The sequence below is a fragment of the Pelodiscus sinensis genome, chromosome 3, assembly GCF_049634645.1.
Source record: "Pelodiscus sinensis isolate JC-2024 chromosome 3, ASM4963464v1, whole genome shotgun sequence".
NCBI classification, from domain to species: domain Eukaryota; kingdom Metazoa; phylum Chordata; order Testudines; family Trionychidae; genus Pelodiscus; species Pelodiscus sinensis.
The window spans coordinates 74,924,203-74,937,890 of NC_134713.1; positions in this window are offsets into that span (position 1 = coordinate 74,924,203).

Sequence of the window (13,688 nt, forward strand, 5' to 3'; positions counted from 1 at the left end):
GCAGATCTAAGGAAGTGATTATTCCCCTTTATTCTGCACTGGTGAAGACATATCTGGAGTATTGTGTCCAGTTCTGGGCCCCCCACTACAGAAAGGATGTGGACACATTGGAGAAAGTCCAGCAGAGGGCAACAAAAATGATTAGAGGGCTAGAGCACATGACCTATGAGGAGAGGCTTAGGGATTTGGGCTTGTTTAGTCTACAGTTTGTGAGGGGGGGATTTGATAGCAACCTTTCTCTACCTGAAGGGAGGTTCCAAAGAGGATGGAGAGAGGCTGTTCTCAGTAGTGAGAGATGGCAGAATGAGGAGAATGGCCTCAATTACAGTGGGGGGAGGTCTAGGTTGGATATTAGAAAAAACTATTTCTCTAGGAGGGTGGTGAAGCAGTGGAATGGGTTACCTAGGGAGGTGGAGGAATCTCCATCTCTGGAGGTTTATAAGTCCCGTCTTAACAAAGTCCAGGCTGGGATGATTTAGTTGGGATTGATTCTGCTTTGGGCAAGGGGTTGGACCCAATGACCTCCTGAGGTTTCTTCCAGCCCTATGATTCTATGAAAAGGTGGGGCAAGGGCTGAGGCAGAAACTTGGGCGGGGGGTATCTGTGAAAATGTTTAAATCAAAATGGGAGGCTTTGAGTTGCTAACATTTGAGACCCACTGCACTAAGTAAAAGGAAATAATGCACAATTGGATTGGTTATGCCCCTGCTTATATTTAGGGAATCAGAGTCTTTTATCATGAAAAGCAGCATGAAGTTATAAACTCAACATAAAGAAAAACAGAACTTTTAAACTTCCAGCTGTCAGAACAGTGAATCTTTAAAAAAAGATACATCTAACTTGCTGATTCCCATTTCATTGTGCTACTCATCGCAAATGCCTCTGATGAACTATTGTTTCAGAACAGTATGTACATAAGCAACTTTTCTAGTACCTATAAAATAACCAATTCATTCAATGGGGTGGGGGAGAGGTCAACAGAATAAGCCATAATAACCTTTATATAAAGAATCAGCTAACAAGGATAGTGGATGTTTGATGTCCCAGATACCTTAGGTTTGTCATGATAATGGATCCATAGTTCAACTGTAAAAAGTGAGTGTGAGTTCATAAGATGTCACAGTAACCTACAACAAATGTTGATGGGAAAAGGACCGAAAGGGAGACAAAGACTGAATTAGTTCAGACAAAAAATACTGAACTAACTCAAAAGCTATGTTAAGATCATACCTGGTAAACAAGAAATGTGTTTAACCAAAAATCAGTGAACTTACATTGTTGTGTCAGAAACTAGCCCAACTGGCGGACAAAATAATAAGATGGGCTATTTCCACCCATCAGTCCCTTTGTGGGATTTTGAAGAAAGAGACTCTGGGAAGAAATATAAACTACTGGACTGAGCTTCACAGTACTGGCTGCCACCCCCACCATCTCCTGGGATCCTTTGTCGGCTTGGTTCCTGGCCCCAGAATCCTGAGAGGGATCCAGATGACACTGTTGCTTCCACTGACCCTAGCTAAATCATTGGCACCTTGCACGAAACAGGAGAGGACATAAACAGCAGCAGCAACAGCCTTAGCCCATCTCAACTTTCCCCATTCTCCAAAAGCATAATTATAATCTTTGATGTGTTCTACAAGTGTCACACAGGGGGGTGCCCTTCCAAAATGCCCTCCAGCTAATTGGAAAGGCAAGGAAAGCTGTTAAAATATAAGCCTTATTTATTACTTTGCATTTCAAATGCTTTAACTGTTTCCCCTTCTTTAAGATTAAAAAGGATTGTTAATGGTATATTTGTCATGGTTCAAAGTAGGCTGAGGTCTCTATGTACTGAACTGATTTTGTTAAACACTGTTTAATTTTGGACAGAATCATGTTAACTCCCATATATTCTGTCTAAATTAATTTTACAGGTTATACACACACGCACGCACGCTTTGAGTGATGAACAATAAACGATACCAAAAATTAGTGGGACATCAAGAACATAGTTATCCTGCCTGGTTCATTCCTTTTGACAAGTTAATTCATGTTAACATACTCCTTTCCTTTGTTCTTGGATTGACAAGGAGATTATCTTTCAGCAGAGCTGATTTTTTCCCACACACATTTCATTGCTTATTTAAAATAAAAAGATGAAATATTACTTTTAAGATGTTTTTCTGAGTTTGCTGCACTGACTTGTAGACTCAGAGGAGCAAAAGGAGTTACTCTAAGGTACATTGATAGAGCAGAAGCTGGCTTGAGGTCTTTAGAAACTAACAAACTAACTTTTATTTGTAAGGTTGCAAAATTGTTGAGTGAAGAACTGCCAGCTGCATGCCTCTATGGGGCCTAGCAAGTAGGTGCTATTGTAATTCAAATAATAAATAACAAGAAACTTGTAACTAGGCTCAGCTTCTTCCCATCTTCCTGAGGGACTCATTGCCACATCCCAAAGTCTCTTTTAGGTGGTTTTAGTTCTCAAACATAAGCAACAAACAATTCTTCAACTCACCCTAGCCTACTATCACCAGGGTATTTTCCTCCTTTTCCCTCTTCAGGTCTCACTGCCGCACCTCCCAGGGCACTTTGGCAGTCCTCCTGCTCTTCAGCTGTGACTCACCAAGGCCATCCTCTTCCTCCTCAGGAGCCCTCTTTTAAAGCCTCATCTGGGGCAGCTGATCTGGCATAGGCATGCTGTCCTTGCTCCCTCTTAAAGTGCCAGGGTCAGCACTGTTAAAAATCACTTTTGAGTGAATTGAATTAACAGAACATTATAAGCAATATTTTCAAACATGATGTAGGTGATCAAGTACCATGGTGATAATCACAATATAAGAAGAGAATAGCTTATAATAAAATTCTTCCCAACTTATATCGTAAGTATTAGATGCCTCTTAAAGTTACACCTGGAATGGTTTTGGATATTTATGTTTTAAACAAGTAACATACAATCTAGTACTATGCACAGAGTTCTATTTTTCGGTTTCTATCTTCAGTTGATACAAAATGTTTCTCAGGAACATGTTTTCAGATTACATATTCTAAGGCAGAGAATTGTTTTAAGAATAAAGAAATAATAGTGAAGAAAACAGAAACCTTTATATCTGTGAAGTAACACTATTTCTCAATCTTGTGTCACATTCTGTGGAAGAATGAAGAAGCCAGCCGACATCTAGAAATCCACTTCTGGCTGAGACAGATGAAATACGCTGATTCTAAAGGGACATTTTGTTCATAAAGAAGGATGCAAACAAGGGAAGTATTCGACTTGATTCACCTGTGTGTTACATCAGTTTAAAGCTAATTCAATGAAGTCAGAGTTAGAGTGGCTATATATATATATATATGGGAACGCAGAGGAAGCTCTGTGGAGGGGACCTCTCTTAGGGTACGTCTAGACTACATGCCTCTGTCGCCAGAGGCATGTAGATTAGGCTACCAGACATAGTAAAATGAAGCAGCGATTTAAATAATCGCCGCTTCATTTAAATTTACATGGCTGCCGCGCTGAGCCGACAAACAGTTGATCAGCTGTTTGTCGGCTCAGCACGATAGTCTGGACGCGCGGGTGTCGACATCAAAGGTATTTGTCGACCACCCAGGTAAGCCTCCACTGCTCCCCAGGACCAGGCTGGTGGCTCCCAGGAGTCTGCCAGGGGCTGCAAAAGGTGGGCGCCTTCCCGGTCTAGTGCGGAGATCATGGACCTCATTGAGGTTTGGTGGGAGGCCTCCAACGTCCATGATCTCCGCACTAGGAGCAGGAATGCGGCCGTCTATAGTTGCATGGCTGCCAACCTGGCCACCAGATGCCACATGTGCAGCCAGGAGCAGGTGCGGAGCAAGATCAAAGAGCTGCGGCAGGCCTATGCCAGGGCCTCCCAACCAGGGGCTGACCTGGAGGCCTGCCCACAGTTGGAGGCCCTGGACCGCATCCTGGGGGGTCAAACGGTCCGTGCCCCCCTGGTCGTCATCGACCCCGGGACAGAGGGCCCTACCCCTGACACGGGAAGAGGAGAAGGACAGCAGCCAGGAGCCTGCAAGGAGCGTGCTCTACACCCAGGACCCCCGAGTCAAACCGGAGAGCCCTTCTGCAGCCTCATCTGAGGCTGGGGAGGCCTCCACGTGTGAGTGCCATCACGGTCCTCTTATGCGGGGGGGAGGGGGAGCCCAGGGGCAGTGCGCGTGGGCCTTGCCGACCATGGAGCAGGTGGCAACCTGTGCCTCTGCTGTGCCATCCAGGACATGTGGCCCCAGCTGGGTGCCATGCAGGGGCCCTGGCCTGTTCCCCACATGTGTCTAAGTGTGAAGGCACATGACAGGCTCCTGACCCTGGGGAGAGACACCGCACACTGCCCTCTCTCCAGACGCCCTCTCCACACAGAGGCAGGGCATATCTCCCCTCCCCCCACCCACACACCACACTATAGGCAGCACAGGGGCTGGGGTACAGGCCTGGGCCAGCTCACACTCCCAGGGATAGCAGGTGCAAAGACCTGCAGTCCTTGCCTTGCAGAGGGGGGCTAGGTTTCACCCACTGTGTCCCCAGGGAGAACTGACCACTGCTCTTGTTTCACCACAGCCACAGCACCTGTGAGTGCAGGACTCACCACCCCGCCTGGACCATCCACCCACACCCGGGCCAGCAGGCGCACCCACAACCTGGAGGAGTTCCAGAGGCAGCAGCTGTGCTTACAGGGATGGCAGGTCCACAGCCACGAGCAGTGGGTGCAAGAGGACCTGCAGCTGCGGTGGGAGAGCTTGTGGGAGCCTGTAGGAGCAGGGCCCTGCCCTCCGCGAGCATCTGCAGGCCCTGGCAGACTGATTGCTGCCTCCTGCAGCTCCAGCACCTGCGGCCGCCCCAACTATCGCTCCTCCTCCGACCTCTGCTCCCCCTCCCACTTCTTCTGCACCCCCTGTCACTCCTGCCCCACCCTCCACACCCACTCCCACTCTCCCCCCCCCCCCCCCCAGGAACGCTGAGGCTCCCACACCTGCAGTGCTGCGAGATGGGAGGGCTGGCAAGACCCCCAACCCTGAACTTCCCCTCCCCCTTCCCTCCCTTATTCCCCCCTTATTCCTCCCACCCCAGTTATGTTAAATAAAGAGTTTTTATTGTATATCAGGGAGGGGAAAGGGGAAGGAGGTGGGGGTGGAATGCCAGGCACAAGGCCCCAGTGGGGCACGCCAGGGGCAATTCAGTCCTCATCCACCTGGAAGCTCTCCCGAAGGGCCTCCTGGCTGGCAGCCATGCAGGGCTATGCATACTGGCCCGCCAGGCGGGCAGCCTCTGCCCTCCAGGCTGGCAGGAAAGCCTCCCCCTTTCTATTGCATAAATTGTGGAGCACAAAGCACGCTGCCATCACGTGCGGAATGTCGTGCTGGGAGAGGTCGAGGTGGGTGAGTAGGCATCTAAATCGTGCTTTCAGATAGCCAAAGGCCCCCTCGACCACAATGCGGGCCCTGCTGAGCCTGGCATTGAAGGCCTGCCGGGAGGGGCTGAGGTGTCCCGTGTAGGGCTTCAGTAGGCTGCATCTCCCAGCAGACACACTGGCATGTCCACATCCCCAACCCTGATGTGTCGGTTGGGGAAGAAAGTCCTGGAGTGCAGCCTCTGGCACACAGAGGAGTTGTGGTACACCCGTGTGTCGTGTCCCTTGCCGGACCAGCCCACACTGATGTCCATGAACTGGCCCTGGTGGTCAGACATGGCCTGCAGGATCATGGAGAAGTACCCCTTTCTGTTTATGTAGAGGGAGGCCTAGTGGTCAGGGCACGGATGGGGATGTGTGTCCCGTCGATTGCCCCCCGGCAGTTAGGGAAGCCCAGGGCGCCGAACCCCTGGCTGACTGCATCCAGGTCGGTGAGGCGGACGACTCTGTGGAGCAGCACCCTGTTGATGGCCTTCACCACCTGCAGAGAGAGACACAAAATCGAGGATCACTGGGGTGCCCAAGTGTCTGGGAGTGTTCGTTCCCTGCCACTGCCCCACGTCCCACTCCCAGGAGCAACTCCCGCTGCAATCCTGGCCACCGTGGGCAGTCTGTAAACATTTTAACATCTTTTAATCAAGTGCATTTTCCTAGTGCACATATTTCTTTGTTCAGACCAGATTTACTGGGAAATAAGTGGGACATATTCAGAACCCTTCACTAGTATAGACAAGACTATTGAGCTTCCTGCACTCTCTGTCCTTCTCATGAGGACAGAGTTATCTGAAGAAGTGGGTTGTGCCCATGAAAGCTCATGATACCATTTAAGGCTATGTTTACACTGGCAGCTTCTTGCAGAAGAACAGATGTTCTTCTGCAAAAACTTGCCAGCTGTCTACACTGCACGAGCGTTCTTGCAGAAGTAAATTTACAGTATAGCGTTGTAAAACAGGGCTTCTTCTGGAAGAATTATTCCTCTCCGCATGAGGAATAAGCCCTCTTGTGCAAGAGCTCTTCCAGAAGAGGGCAGTGTAGACAGGCAACATGAATTTCTTGCGCAAGAAGCACCTATGGTTAAAATGGCCATCAGAGCTTTCTTGCAGAAGAGAGCATCTACACTGTCATGGATGCAGGGCCGGACGGAGGCATGGGTGAGCCGGGCAGCTGCCCAGGGTGCCAACCGCTTGGGGTGCCTGATGGCAGCTGTAAAGGGCGTGTGGCATCCCTTACAGCTGCCGCAGTGCCGGCCCACCCGCATCCCTGTGGCGCTGGCCAGCAACGCCCTTTCCCCCACGGCCGCGGGGCCTTACACAGCCTGGCGCGTGCGCCAGCAGCAACAGCCAACGAACTGGGCTGCGCTCACGCCATGCGCCCTGGGGGCAGGCCCCAGGCTCCACACCAGCGGCCGTAGCTGGGCTGCCCATGCTCCACGTGACCCGGGGACAGGCCTGCACACCTTAGGGGGGCGGGCCCGCTCCCCATGGGTGGGCCCGCGCATGCACCGTGCGCCCAGGGGAAGCGCTGCACGCCCGTGCCTGGGGCGCCAAAATGCCTCGGGCTGGCTCTGCATGGATGCTCTTGTGCAAAAGCACATGGCAGTGCAGACGCGGTCTTGTGGAAGAGTTTTTGCACAAGAACTCTTCCACAAAAGAGTTCTTGTGCAAGAAGCTGCCGGTGTAGACGTAGCCATTATATGTTTTATTAGTCTTCAAAGATGCTACTAGATGATTAGTTTTTTAAGTTTTTCCTGTTACAGACTAACTCGGCTACCCTTCTGAAGCTTCTCATGAAGGTTTTTCTAAAGAAAGGGACAGCATAACTCGCGGTCTTTAATATCTTACATACATTATTCCATATTCATGTTCTACACAATTAGAGCTATATTTCTGATTGAACCTCTCTAGTTCAGCACTCGGGTCCGGCAACATTTGTGGTCCAGCATGATTTTAGTTAGCTGGATGTCCACTTACCATGCATGTGGCCAGGTTTCCCGCAGTCCTATAAAGTTTGTCTACAGCCATCAGTCCTAGCTCTCAGTGTTCTGTGCTGGAATTTAGCTCTAATTTATCGCTGTCTTCTAAGAGCTCAGTAAGCAATGGAAGTGTTAGTAATGCTGCTAGACAATATTGGCCTCAAGTGGTTAGGCAAATTCTCTAGTTCAGCACTGGTCAGGTCCTGAGGATGCCAGGCTAGAGACTCTCAACCTGTACTCTCTTTTTGACATAATGAGCATCAGTGAAAGTGTGATGTCACAAAAAGGATGATAAACTTCCAAATTATGACAAGCAAGAGCAGATGAACTCAAAGCAGAATATACTATTTCCACAAGACAGCAGATGCTCTTTACAATAATTATTAAATATAGCTGTCACTACTTCTGCAAGTACAATCTGTCAGAAAATTAAAGTGTGTGTGTGTGGGGGGGGGGGGGGGGAGGGCAGGATGGCCAGGGGCTCCTCTAAATCCTTGTAAGCATTTGGTTTAATTATATTTTATCTTAACTTGAATGAAATAGCGGTAGTATAGTTGTGTGTGTGACTGGAGGCGTGAGTGCAAGAGAATTTTAAACTAGATCTATGATGAAAAATGTGGTACTGCTGCACCTGAAAGACAAATATCTTGGCATGTTGATGTTTGTGAAAAAGACAGATGCAGATAACTACAGACAGATTCCATAGCAAGATTGCCAAGAGACTTTGTGAATTCCTTAAGAAATTCAAAATAAATGTTCTGAATCAAAAAGTGGGTTAAAAAATAGCACGCTCCAAAAACAAAGGGACAGCTTCTCAAGAGATTAATTACTCTTCAGATCTCCAAAGTAACTCTGAAGCCACCATCAATTCCACGCTTACAATACTAAGCAAAGAGCTTTGCATAATAAAGCTTCTGCCACTAGAGATTTTTTTTAAATCAATTTGGCCTATAGTCTCCTTCATTATAATCCAAGGACACGAAACATTTGAGATGAATGAAATGCCATATGATCACAATGGTATTTTTATTTATTGTTGCAGGAAAGGCTGTCTTTTGGAAATCAAAGGAGTGTCTCATGCTAATGTCTAGATTCTATACATAGCCAGAGCAGTAGTGTAGTGTTCAAGCATACTTAATTATATGAATATTGAATTAGCTCCAGCTATCATGAATGCTATGCAGCAGACCTTTAGCAGAGAATAACCTCCTAATTCCTCATCCAATGCAGTCAATGCTCTGCATTGTGGGAGAAACAAAACAATCACTATGCTTTTGAATGAACTCACATAGGAAAATGGTCAGAGACAAATCATACCACACCATCTGTGGGTGAACACTTTATATCTGATCTATCAGTTCTCATCCTCAACACTTTCAAAAGATGAGCCTGAGAGCTTAAATTAATGATTCTGCTAGACACTAAAATATCATGATCTTAATAAAAACGTTGGGGCTGCGTCTAGATTGGCAAGTTTTTCAGCAAAAGCAGCTGCTTTTGCGGAAAAACTTGCCAGCTGTCTACACTGGCCACTTGAATTTCCGCAAGAACACTGACGATCTCATGTAAGATTGTCAGTGTTCTTGCGGAAATACTATGCTGCTCCCGTTCGGGCAAAAGCCCTCTTGCGCAAATGCTTTTGCGCAAGAGGGCCAGTGTAGACAAGTGACAACCGTTTTGCGCAAAAAAGCCCCAATCGCGAAAATGGTGATCGGGCTTTCTTGCGCAAAACTGTGTCTAGAGTGGCACGGACGCTTTTCCGCAAAAAGTGCTTTTGCGGAAAAGCGTCCGTGCCAATCTAGATGCTCTTTTCCGTTAAAAGCATTTGCGGAAAATCATGCCAGTCTTGATGTAGCCTGGCTGTATGGCTTATACAACAATCTAAAGCCATGCCTACATACCTAGCCCTGCACAAATGCAGTTGCCCCATGTCTATTCAAGATTCCCGAAACCCATTGGAGAGTGCTTTCCGTTGCATAAAAAAACCACCTCTGTGAGGAGCAGCAGCAGCAATGCCCACAATGGCACTTACACTGGTGTAACTTATGTCGCTCAGTGTATGTATGAGTGTGCGTGTAGCTTATTCATACTCCTGAGCAATATAAATTATGCCGCCATAAGCTGTAGTGTAGGCATAGTCTAACTCAGGTCTATGCAACTTTGGAAGGTCCGGGAGCCACAATGATGCTCATAGCACACACCAAGGGCCACAACTTAAGTGTGGTTGCATATATATGCAAATAGCTTCTTTCACACTGACAGGCATGAATACAAAGATTAAGGCAAGACTACACTACACGGAGACCCCATTTAAGTCAGTTCTGCTGATATTAATAAAATGCAGTATTTACCTGATTTCCACCCATATGACAGCACTTTTAATGAGCAATGACAGTCCAGGAATTTAACTACTAATACGCATATCAACAGAAGACCATTATTGTGACTACTTTTTTGTTTTGGCTGCCACCTGCAAGGCCACATGTCGAGCCCCACGTTTTCCTGAGAAATGCTCAGTACTAGTGCTGTACACTACAGAAAACCCAATGCCAGATCAGAATCTGGCCCTTACAAAAGTTATATAGCCTAGATATGTCTATTTCAGATTGTAATCACTGATTAGCCTAATAAATACTTCTTCAATTATGAGCAGTCCTGTGTCACCTTGGATACTAACGAAGGGTATAACTACAGTGTTATTTTGAAATATCTTATTTCAAAATAGTTATTTCGAAATAGCTTATTTCGAAATAACACGTCTACACGCAAAATGCATTTCAAAATAACATTTTTCTCTTTCGAAATAGTGTGTCCACATTGAGTGTAAAACTGGACATATGGAGTGCTTTATCGTTTTTAAATGTGTGAATGAAAGCCATCACAGGGGTTACCTTCAATGTCTTGATGACTAATTGTTAAGCAATCTCTTCTGTCCTGTAAGTCTACATTGTGAAGTCCCTTGCTGACGTATTATGTCTGCTCTTCCCTTCTTTGGTTATAGGAAGCTGTGTGTATTATATATTAAGTCTTAGCAGTGATTGGTCTGGGAAGGTCACAAGTCCACCCCAACTGGCCAGGTGACTTCCCGTGCAAAAAAGGACTCTAAAAACAATAGGGCTACGTCTACACTGTAGGCTTCTTGTGCAAGAATTGTTTTGCGCAAGAGTTCTTGCGAAAAACATCTTACACAAGGGTGCATCCACACTGACATGTGCTTTTGTGCAAGAGCGTCCATGGCAGTGTGGACGTTCTCTTGCGCAAGAAAGCTCTGATGGCCATTTTAGCCATAGGGCTTTCTTGCGCAAGAAACCCCTGTTGCCTGTCTACACTGTCTTCTTGTGGAAGAGCTCTTATGCAAGAGGGCTTATTCTTGGTGGGGAGAGGAATAACTCTTGTGCAAGAAGCCCTGTTTTCCGATGCTTTACTGTAAATTTACTTGCACAAGAACGCGCGTGCAGTGTAGATACTCTGCAAGTTTTTGTGCGAGAATGGCTGTTCTTGCGCAAAAAGTCTGCAGTGTAGACGTAGCCTAGGAGTCTTTTGTCTTTGGCTGGCCAGTACATCCTGGAGAGGGAACCACAGACCCCAGGGGAAGTGGAGATTTCCCTAGTTTGAAGGTGCAGCAAGAACAGAAAGAATTTTAGGGTGAGTTTGTTCAGAGTTTGTGCACTGAGATTTCAGTATTAGAGTATCTATGCGTTTTCTATTATTTTGAGTTTGTAATCTACTTTGCTCTTTCTGTTCTCACTTATGACCACTTAAATCCTTCTGCTTGTACTTAATAAAATCACTTTTATTTACTATCAAGCCCAGTGTAAATAATTGTTACCTGGGGGAGAAATCAGTGTGTACATTCCCCCTTCCATTGTGAAAGGGGGTTCACCTATATAATTCATTAGGGGTTTTGATCCCATTTGATCCCATAAGAGGTTCAGTGTCTGTACTGCTTCTCGGGGGGTGGGGGAGGTGGAGATCTCAGCTTGGTGCCTTGGTTGGGGGAAGACCAGCAGATCTGGCTCAGCAGGACCAGGCAGTGAGAAGCCCCAGAGAGCGGGAAGGCAAGTGGCAGTGGCTGTGTCAGCACTCCAAGAGGCACCCCAATGGATCTTCTGTGACCTTCACCCCGGCACAGCCAGCACACAGAGATCAGATGATGTGCATAAACTGAAGTGCACATGTGGAGTAGCAAGAGGCTGGCAGCTTGTGCCAGACCATCACGTTAAAGCTCCTGCCACTTGTACCCCTACATTTTTAGTTGAGGTTATCTGAAAAAGTCATGAGAGAGGCCGAGAAGCAGACGTCATTTCTCACAGGTCTCTGAAACTAGCCTTGAACTGGGGGCGTAGGGTTTCCAGATGTCCAGTTTTGAACTGGTCAGGCCAGTGTTTGAGCTTTCTGTCTGGGAAACAAATTGAAAAAATACCAGACATATAAATGTATTTTCTAATTAAGTAAGTTTTATCATCAGGAATATCAGTACATAGTTGTGTACTGCCTGGCTGGTAGACACGCTTACGCTGTGTGAGCATGTCTACCAGCCAGGTAGTACGCAGCTACTCAGTAGAGAGAAGAGGGATCGGGATGGGGCCAGAGCTGGGGCGGGATAGAATCCCTGGGGCCAGAGTCAGTCGTGCACCCCACCAGGACCGTGAGCAGAACCCCGGGATCCGCATGCACACGGGTCAGCCCCACTTCTCGCTGGCTGGTTCCTCCCCAGCCAGCCCCGCTCCCCCTATTCCCCTCTCGGCCAGCCCTGCTTACCACCAGCTGGTTCTCCCCCGGCCAGCCCTGCTCCCCCTGACTCCCTCCTGGCCAGCCCTGCTTCCCACTGGCCAGTTCCTTTTCCCGATCTCCCCTGGCCAGACCCGCTCCTCCCGACCCGCCCTGCTTCCCTCCCAGCTGGTCCCGCCCCCACCTCCCGTCCTGAGATCAAGTGTGTCCAGTATTTTTTTGAAACCCATCTGGTAACCCTATCGGGGCCCCAAGTGAAAGGTGAGCAGTTCAGTACCCTGACACTACCCAGACTGCACAGAAGTAATTGGATGAGGTATTTGAAACCAGATATCAGGTCACTTTTCATATGAAGCAAGAGGATTTGTGTAGTTAAGTCAGACTGAAGAATCAAAGCAGATTTTAGTGAGGATAAGAAGGTAAGCACACCCTGTTGGAAACCCAAAGAGAACTGTCAGGAAATCCTGTCTCTCCTAGGAAACTGTCACCACTCTGAAGGGCACAGTTAGGATTTACGAGATGATGATGAATTTTTAGATATGGGATTTCATAACCTTTCAGAAACACACTAATGAAATATTTTTAAAACAAATTTTAAACTCAGGTTCTTTATACTAACACAGTACATTCAGAAACTGACAGTATAGACCTTGGGTTGGCAAATGCCTACTAAGTCCCTTCATCCCCACTTGGATGGCTCTTTCACAGGTTCAGTGTTCTGCTAATAAGTCTGGCAGGTTTTTTCACTTTTAGGTTAACTAGGTCCTCTTAGGAGGAAGCAGAGCCACAGAAAAGGACTAGGAAGAGGTAGGTGGGTGGACATTAAGACCCAGTGGTGCCCCAAATTTTCAGGTGCCCCGCACAACTGTGTATTCTGCAGATGGGTAAAAATGGCTCTGACCACACTTAAAATTGTAAATATGTGGTCATTGATTATGAATGAGGTTAGAAAAGCACTCTTCCAGCTCCTACAAAGACAATATCAGGAGACTTAGGAATGGTACTGATTGAAGATATGTCTACACAAGCACTTTCATTGGTGAAACTTCTGTCATCAGAGGCATGAAAAAAAAACACCCCGCCCCGAGTAACACAAGTTACACCGACAGAAGCATTGGACAGTGCTGCATGGTCTCTAGCACAGACATGGCTGAAGGATGTAGATTAGTAATTCCCACATCGATCTGAAGTCTCAGAGTGTTTTCAGTAAAATGAAAATGGAGCCATATCAGAAGTCCCACCTTCCCTGCCCCACTTCTCCCAAAGCTTTGTGGAGCTTTTGAATTGAACATTCTAGCTCTGTGTTAACTTATGTAACTACAAAGAAGCGAATGCAGTAAAATCAGTTAAGTGGCTGCTATTACAAGAGGTGTTCCATGGACTCATGCTTTGTTTCACTTCTTCCATCAAGAAGGGCTTCCAAGCAGCATTGCTGGTTGGCTGATGAGGGGACATACAAATGATGTCAATGGCTAGGTGTAGTCTGGGGCAGATCTTAGCAAAAGATTGATAAAAATTTTGGAACCAAGGCACAGATCTTCAAAAGGTGTATTGGCCCCCCAGCTCTTAAC